The sequence below is a fragment of the Chiloscyllium plagiosum genome, unplaced genomic scaffold, assembly GCF_037043375.1.
Source record: "Chiloscyllium plagiosum isolate Xiang-an unplaced genomic scaffold, Cpla_swu_hap1 HiC_scaffold_21, whole genome shotgun sequence".
Lineage (NCBI taxonomy): Eukaryota > Metazoa > Chordata > Chondrichthyes > Orectolobiformes > Hemiscylliidae > Chiloscyllium > Chiloscyllium plagiosum.
Genome location: NW_028270159.1, coordinates 76,851,981 through 76,860,480, shown reverse-complemented (window position 1 = coordinate 76,860,480; position 8,500 = coordinate 76,851,981).

Below are 8,500 nucleotides of genomic sequence, written 5' to 3'. Positions count from 1 at the left end.
TGCCATTGATGTGACCATCTGAGCATTCCATCTGTATCTTCCTGTAACTTAAGACCTTCCTCCTCACTGCCAACTACCGCCAATGTTTGTATCAAACACAAACTTACCTATGACACCCCCAACCTCTCGTCCATATTCACAGATGCATCCTTTATGATAAGGCTTAAAATCAGAAAACAACAGCTTGTAGTCCAACAGGTTTATTTGGAGGCACGAGCTTTCGAAGCGCTGCTTCTTTATCAGGTGATTGTGCTCTTTGATGAAGCGCTTTGAAAGCTAGTGCCACCGAATAAACCTTTTGCACTATAACCTGGTGTGATACAATTTTTAGCTTTGTCCATCCCAGTCCAACACCAACACCTCCGAATCACAAATATTTGGAGACACAGCACTGATCCCCGTTGTACACCATTGGGCACTAGCCTCCAATCACACAAACAGCCTTCCACCACCACCCTCTGTATCCTACCACTAAAGGTGATTTGGATGCAACTTGGCAAGTCACTAATGAGTCCTACCTGTTCGCTGATTATTCTGTTCCGCTGGACACACTTGGAGAATATCAGGACATTCTCCCTAATTTTTCCTGCAAATAGGTTTCCATGCCCCTGTATTAGTCAGGCCCCTCCAAGTGATGAATTTCCTCCTTATTGTAGCCTTAACTGGCCTGTCCCAGATCCTGCCATTATTTGCCTTGAATGTGAAATAGACTGCGAGGGAAGCGTTCTGCTAATTTCCAGCTTAATATGTTGTGTGAATTTTCTAAATTTCACTGTGACCCACCTCTCATTCTTTGAAACTCTAGAGAACACAGGCCGATTTTCCTCAACAGGCAATCTCACCATCTGAGGGATTAATCTGGAACATGCCCATTGCACATCCTCTGTGGTCAGTATATTCTTTCTAAGATTCGGTCACCAAAACTGTACACAATACTCCAGCTACAGTCCCATCAACATTTTGATGGGAAGTACATCTGTTTCATCAGACTTAGCAATGTTCAATCCAGCTCAATGTTCAAGTACTACCTTGTTACTGACATGAATTGACTTTATGTCTTTAGCTCCAGGAGTCCGATATGATCAATTAGTGTTACTGGGAGATTTTCTGGATCTTCCTCCATGAAGAAAGATGCAAAGTAACTGGTTGTTTTCTTGGCCATTTCCCAGTTCTCTGCAATGTCCTCACTTCTCCCGATTACAAATTTCCACGTTTGAACTTGCTTTTATTTTGTTTCCTTTGAAATATAGATCGCAGATTGATGCAGTCTTGTGTTCCTGTTTGTTAGCAGGTATGTTCTCTTTTTGATTTCGTTTTCAGTTTCATGGCCTTCCTTTTCTGGATCGTTAATTTCTGAGAATTCTCAGGTTTCCACAATAGCTGGAATTCTTCTGAAGTCACTTCCTACGATTAACATATTTTCTAATTTATTATGTTAACCATCATTGAGTCACTTTCTGACTCTGGTGTTTGTACCTGAAATAAATAGACGTATGTTTCAGACTATGCAGTATTTCTAAAAACTCCTGGTCCTGACCAGTTATATTCAGGAAAACTGCAGAAGGATAGGAGGATAAAGAAGAAATTGCGGGAGCACTGCTTGGCTCTTTTCTATCATTGCTGGCCAACGAATGAGGTATTGGACGACTGGCGCATAGGGAATGCTGAGTCCGTATTCAAGAAATGCTACAAAGATAAACTTGGGAACTAAAGACCAGTAATCCTAATATCTAGTGGGTAGGTTACTTTAGAAGATTCGGAGAGATTGGATATACATGGATTTGGAAAGACAGGGTGTGGTTCGGAGTAAGATTAGAATGGTGCTGGAAAAGCAGAGCAGGTCAGGCAGCATCCGAGGAGCAGGAAAATCGATGTTTTGGGCAAAAGCTCTTCATCAAATTCAGCACCGGAGTTTGTGCAAGAGAGAGCATGACTCGCAATTTTGTTGGAGTTCTTTGCTAAAGTGACCAGCAAGTTGAGGAGGTCCAGGTGGTATACGTAGTCTAGATGGATTCCAGTCAGGACATCAATAAGGTTCCACATGGTACGCCGCTCTGGAAGGTTAGATCGCATGGAATTGAGGCAAATTAGATCCAAAATTACCTTGATGGCAGGAAGCAGAGATTAATACTGGAAAAATGCTGGCCAGACTGGAGGCCTGTGAATAGTGGAATGCCTCACGGGTTGATTCTGGCACCACTATATATTACATATATCTATGATTTACATGAGAATGTACAAGCATGATTGTAAGTTTGAAGACGGCACTAAAACAGGGAACATCATGGAGAGTGAGGAAGGTTATCAGAAATTTCAGAAATTACAGCAGTATCTTGTTCAGCTGGAGAAGTGGGCTGAGAAATGGCAAATGGATTTTAATATGGATCAGTGTAAGTTCTTGCATTTTAGAAAGTCAAATCAAGCGTGGAGTTTCATGGTGAATGGTTGGGTCCTAAGGAGTGTAGTGGAACATAGGGAGCTTGGAATTCAGGTGCATGGTTCTCTGAAAGATGATTCAGAGGTAGACAGTGAAGAAAGCTTTTAGCACACTGACCTTAATCGGTTTGTATCACTGAGTATAGAAATTAGGGAGTTATGTTGCAGTTATACAGGATACTGGTGAGGTCATATTGGTAGCGTTACGTTCAGTTTTGTTCACTTTGCTATAGGAAGGATTTTATTAAACTGGAAAGAGTGCAGAAAACAATTACAAATATATTGCCAAGTTATCAATGGTCTGAGTTATAGAAAGAGGTTCGACAAGTTAGGACTTTTTACTTGGGTGCATGAGACTGAGGGAGAATCATATTGAAGTCTATAAGATCATGTCAGGCATGGATAGAATGAATGCACCCAGTCTTCTTTTCCCAGGGTTGGTTAATCACAGACTAGAGAGCATCGGTTTAAGGTCAGAGAGGACAGAATAAAAGGGAACCTGAGGAACAACTTTTTAACACAGACGATGTTACGCATATGGAATGAGAAGTGGTTGAGGGGGATACATAAACAACATTTAAAAGGCATTTGAACAAATACACTGATAGGAAAGGATTAGAAGGATACGGGGCAATGGCAGGGAAATGGGGTTAGCGGGGATGGGCATTTTGATCGGAATGGACCAGTTTGGGCGGAGGGCCTGTCTCCGTGCTGTCGGACTCTATGACTCAAACAACCATTGCTCATCTCCCACTGAATTTTATGTTGAACTTTCCAAATTCACTGAAGATATCTTAACATTCTAGCCTCCAGTATTCCATAATGCTTGACTAGAATATTCAAGCATTCTATATTATATGCAGACACCTTGTAAAATACACCTTACAAATGCCATTATTTCTTAAAAGCTGATTCAGACCAAGGTTAATATTGGACCAAGGACCAATTCGTCCTTCTGACCACACAACATCAAATCCGAAATAACCTGCTCTCTAGTTTGCTTCACAACATACTCTTCAAACCACCTCATATACTCTTACAGAACTTATTTTTCTCAGCTTCAGCAGTCACTTAGTTAACGCAGTTTAGATACAACTTCAGACCATTCAATAAGACTGCGGTATCCACAATACTTGCCTAACTAATTTCCAGAGCATAGGATGCTCAGATCTTCTGCTACAGTTTTGCTATTGATATGTAACACACCGATATTTGCTTCTCCTTACTGTCTGTAAACACTAACTAAGCTGATTCTGTGGCACCTGAGAGACAGGTCTGCGTCATTATCAGTGACAGACCTGGACAAGACATTCTGGGAGGCTCGTCTCGACGCTGAGATGTTCTGGAGAAATGTCCCACAATACTGGACAAGCAACAATATCCTCCTCTCTCTGTTAGGATAAGAGTTACCGTATACTCTCTGCTCCCTCACACTCACTGTATATCTGTTATGGCACCAAACCCCGAAGAAGATTCACGTTCTGTCTTCAAATAAGGCTCAGACACTACCACTCTCACTATTGAATTCAGCAACTAATCATACTATATAGATTTAAAACTGTCGACTGACACATTCCAGATACCTCACAACTCCCTCCACCTACACCAGCACAAACAGCAGGGTCACCCATTCCCATTCTCCATCCATCCCTTTTTCCCATTTCAGGAGAAACGGCCTGGAATAGAAGGGAAAGGTCCAAGCTGGGTACTGGAGTCCCCTATATCCGTTCACTCACTCTCCTCCCCACTCCATGTGCGGGGGAATCTGAAAGAGCTGGAGAGGACCAGACCACCTCGTGTGGAGTATCCGAAACATCCACGTCCTACTGACCAGTAAAGGAGCAATGTCCAGTGAAAGACAATTCTCAGTTTAAACCCACTGATAGTTCCAACAACAGTCCTTTCACTTCTAAAAAAAACCCCACAGATACCTCGCTGCACAGAGACGCAGACACAGAAATAAACAGACGAACGCACGCAATACTTACATGGAAATAGGTATACATACACGTATGAACACACAAATACATATGCAGTCACATACAATTAGACATAAATCTAGATAGAAACACAGGCTGAAACACAGACAGATGTAGTCACGCAAACACACATAACAAACACATGGGATACACACACAGAGGCACACGCACAAACACTCACATACAATTACACAGAGGCACATACACTAGTGTCAGTAAGACACAAATCGATATGTTTTTGATTTGTAAGGATATCAAGGATTCTAGGGAGAAGGCAGAAGAATGAGATCGAGGTGCATATAAGAAATTATTGAACGGAATTTCAGACTCGATAGGCTGAATGGCTTCAATCAGCTCAATTACAGCCATTAACCTTTCAATTGCCAAATATGCGGACAAAAGAAACAGGATCGGTTAATTCGGATGATCAAGCCATTGCATAACATCATGGCTGGTCTCCTGTTGACAATAACTCCTCTTTCATGCCCAATTCCTCATCCCTTAGCTCTCTGACAGGTCAAACATCTATCTACCTCCTCCTTAAATGCTTTCAGTGATTTAGCTCCCCTAGCTCTCCAGCCCAGATCGTCCCTGACCGTGATTACCATCTGTGAGAGGAAAACCCTCCCGACACATACACCGTCACCTATTGATGTGAAAAAAGCGAACACAGGGGCTCAGGTAAGAGCGAATGGCTTTGATACCAAGGCAGTATTTGACTGAGGATGGCATCGGGACCGCCTACTTATTTGAGCTGAATGTGGATCAGGTGTAAACTTCGCACTGGACGGGGTCTTTCAGAACACTAATAAGGAGGTTTGGGGTCAGTCGCCAACAATTCTCTCAGTCCCCGGGCATCTCTGCAGGAGATGCTCAGGTTATACTCCTCAGCACAAACGTCTTCAGCTGTTCCATCAGTATATTTTCCCATCATAAGATCGGAAGTGGGTATGGTGACTGAAGATCACACAATGTTCAGAATAGTTTGTCCCCTACCTGCTCCTGAACCATTCTGTGTCCATGTGCAGCAAGTCCCAGACAGCATTCCGATTTGTGCTTTTAAAGTGTCGGTAACATTTATGTAACAGCACGGCCAGACACTGCACATTTCCACAGTTAAAAGAGGAGCTCATTCAGCATCTCAAGCTGGTTGCACACGGGTATGTGCTAGCATTCAGAAACTGGAACAGTGACAGCAGATTCAATACTCCTGCCTGTTACACAGGAAGAAGAGTGGTATGTTCAGTGCATCGAGCTGTTAAACAGGAACAGGTAGAGCCCAATCAGACACTTAAACCTGTTCCATGAGACCAGGACGAGGCTATTCATCCCCACGAGACAGAGACACAGGAACAAGTGCGGGTCACAGATGTTCCAACATGACAAACTAATGAAATCGACACTGCACTGATAGAGGACTCCATGATGTTAAGCATGGTTCCATTATTTGCAGAACGTGTGCTGCTTTAACTGGCAGTGAGGAGGGAACCCAAATTATTTGTGCCAAGTCTCAAGGATGCATTTTCCATCTCCGAGAAGACACACCCATGTTCTCCATGGAGGTCAGAATCTGGTGGGAATAGTTAACTGTTTTAGCATGAAGGTATTGTGGCTGTTGTAGGGATTGTGGATAACGAGACATTCAGTGCAGGACTACACAATAAATGAACTGTATTAATGTGGAGAGAGTTTATTCAAATAATGGTCCTCTGTCTCTCTAATGCGACATGGAGATTGGGTGTGGAGTGAGGGGAATATTCTCAGAGGCTCTAAAACTATCAACACTCATGCAACCCGAGTAAAACAGAAGCCATGGAATTTTTCACCGTACCAGTGTCTATCTAGAACATCGTGTGTGACTGTCCCTTCCCCCAAGGTTCAATGCAAAGGCCTCTCATTCTCTCACAATGCCAGAGATGAATCTTCACTGTCTGCTCATGGTACCATCATCACAGGGATTAGTCTGGTGAATCTCCATTGCACTCTCTCTGTGACAAGGTGATCATTCCTTATAAAGGAGAGAATGTCTGTCCACAATATCCCAAATACTGCCTCAACAACACTCTCAGAGATAATCATAACAACTCTTTTTTCCTCTTAGACATCATTTATTTCCTGTGATGTAAAAAGACTTTCCTTCTCTCTATAATACTGGAAAGAGTTAACACTTCTATAATGAAGGTATTGTTGCTGCTGTCGGGATTATGGATATCATAAAGTTCATGGCAGGATTACGCACCAATTGAACTGTATTCATGTTGAGAGAGTTTATTCAAAAGCCTGAACCTCTCTCTTTCTCTCTCTCTCTCTCCTCTCTTTCTCCTCTCTTTCTCTCTCTGTCTCAGTTAAAATAAGGAGTGGGGGTGGTTGAGTGGAACGTTCTCAGAGGCTCTTAAACTATCGATAATCATGTAATCTGAGTGAAAAACGTCATGGAATTTATCACCGTATCAGCGTCTGTTTAGAACATAATGAGTAATTGTCCATCCCTCTTCAGGTTCAATGCAATCGCCTCTTATTCACTCACTGAGCTTCACTCACTGCTCATTGTGCCATCATCCCAGGGATTAGTCTGGTAAAACTTGAGATAAAGTCTATCCACAGTACCCCAAATACTGCCTCAACAACATTCTCAGGGATTGTCAAAAACATATTTTCTCTCACTTATATATCGCTATTTCTTTCCTGTGCCACAAAGAGACATTCCTTCTCGATGCACGATGACTGACATGGAATTTATAAGTCCCTTACATCTGTCCGTAGCATCAATAAAGCCAGAACCAGAGATACCTATGGAGATGTGCATCACTCTCGGGGAGAATTTCAATGAGATTGAATATACCTAAAATAGAGGATCATCTCGTACCTGAATGGAAATGAGATGCAGCAATACAGAAAACAGGCAGAGAAAGGGCGCTATCTTTACATTTGTTCTTCTCTCACAGGATGTATGAAGGCCTGGTCAGGGCAGCATGTTCTGCAGAACGTGAACTGAGAGGCTGGTTCAGCTGTTCCACAATACCGTAAAGAGTAAAATGCATAGCTATGGGTTTGTAGTGTTACAACACAGGATAAATCTTCCTGCTTAATGAAAACCAGCAACAGAGAAAAGATTTATCCCATGCAGTAATCTGTGGTAATTCTAGAGTCCAAATCTATTGAAAGTAAAAATTAACAACTTTATTTCTTAAAGTATAACAGAGGATAAACGAACGACTATTTACACATTCTTCCTCTAACCTGTCTTTTACCTTCCCCCTTTACAATACTACTCTGATAAGACTCCTAATTAAGAATTACAAAAAAAAAAATTCTTATCTCAAAATCAGGAAGCTTTCATTTCTTCTGCATTTTCCTGTCTTATTTTCTTCTTGGGGATTCTGCTTCACCAGTTACGAATCAATAAAGGTACCGAAAGGAGAGCTATTTTTCAGGCAGTCTTTGCATGCTGGAGCTTGGCAGTTCTCCTCTCAACTGTTCAATTTTCCATGCACTTGTACCGCCAAACTATTGGACTGTATCATTGGCTGTTAAGATTGTCAATGTAATAAATTGAAACTTGGTTGGAGGTGGGTATTTTAGGGGTATCACTTAAAATGTTTTGCTGAATTTGTTTCGAGACAATGAGCTAATTCGGTTGTTCGACCAAATGTTACATTATGCCAATTTTCAGAACTCTTGGTGCTATCAGGTAGTTATTGCTGGTTTTTAATTCTCTCAAAAGGACAGTACACCCACGTGTTCATCACAGAAGTCACACGGAAACTTGACGATGGAAGCATGACACATTGACTTTCCTAAAGGGCTTGAGGCAAGCAGATTGTTTTTTATAACAAATGATGATGGTTGCATTTAAACTCCCCAATTTCCTTCATGAGATGTCAACAGACCATTATTCTGTGGCTCTAGATTATGAGTCAATGGCTTGACCACCATGAACTGTCTTCCCGTATGTGCAGGGAACAAGTTAAACATCCTCAATAGCAATTATTTAGTGACGGATATGTGGTTACAAAGAACGTGAAACTGTTGCATCCGGATTGAACAAAGGCACAAATGGTTTATTCAGATATTGCACTGAGACT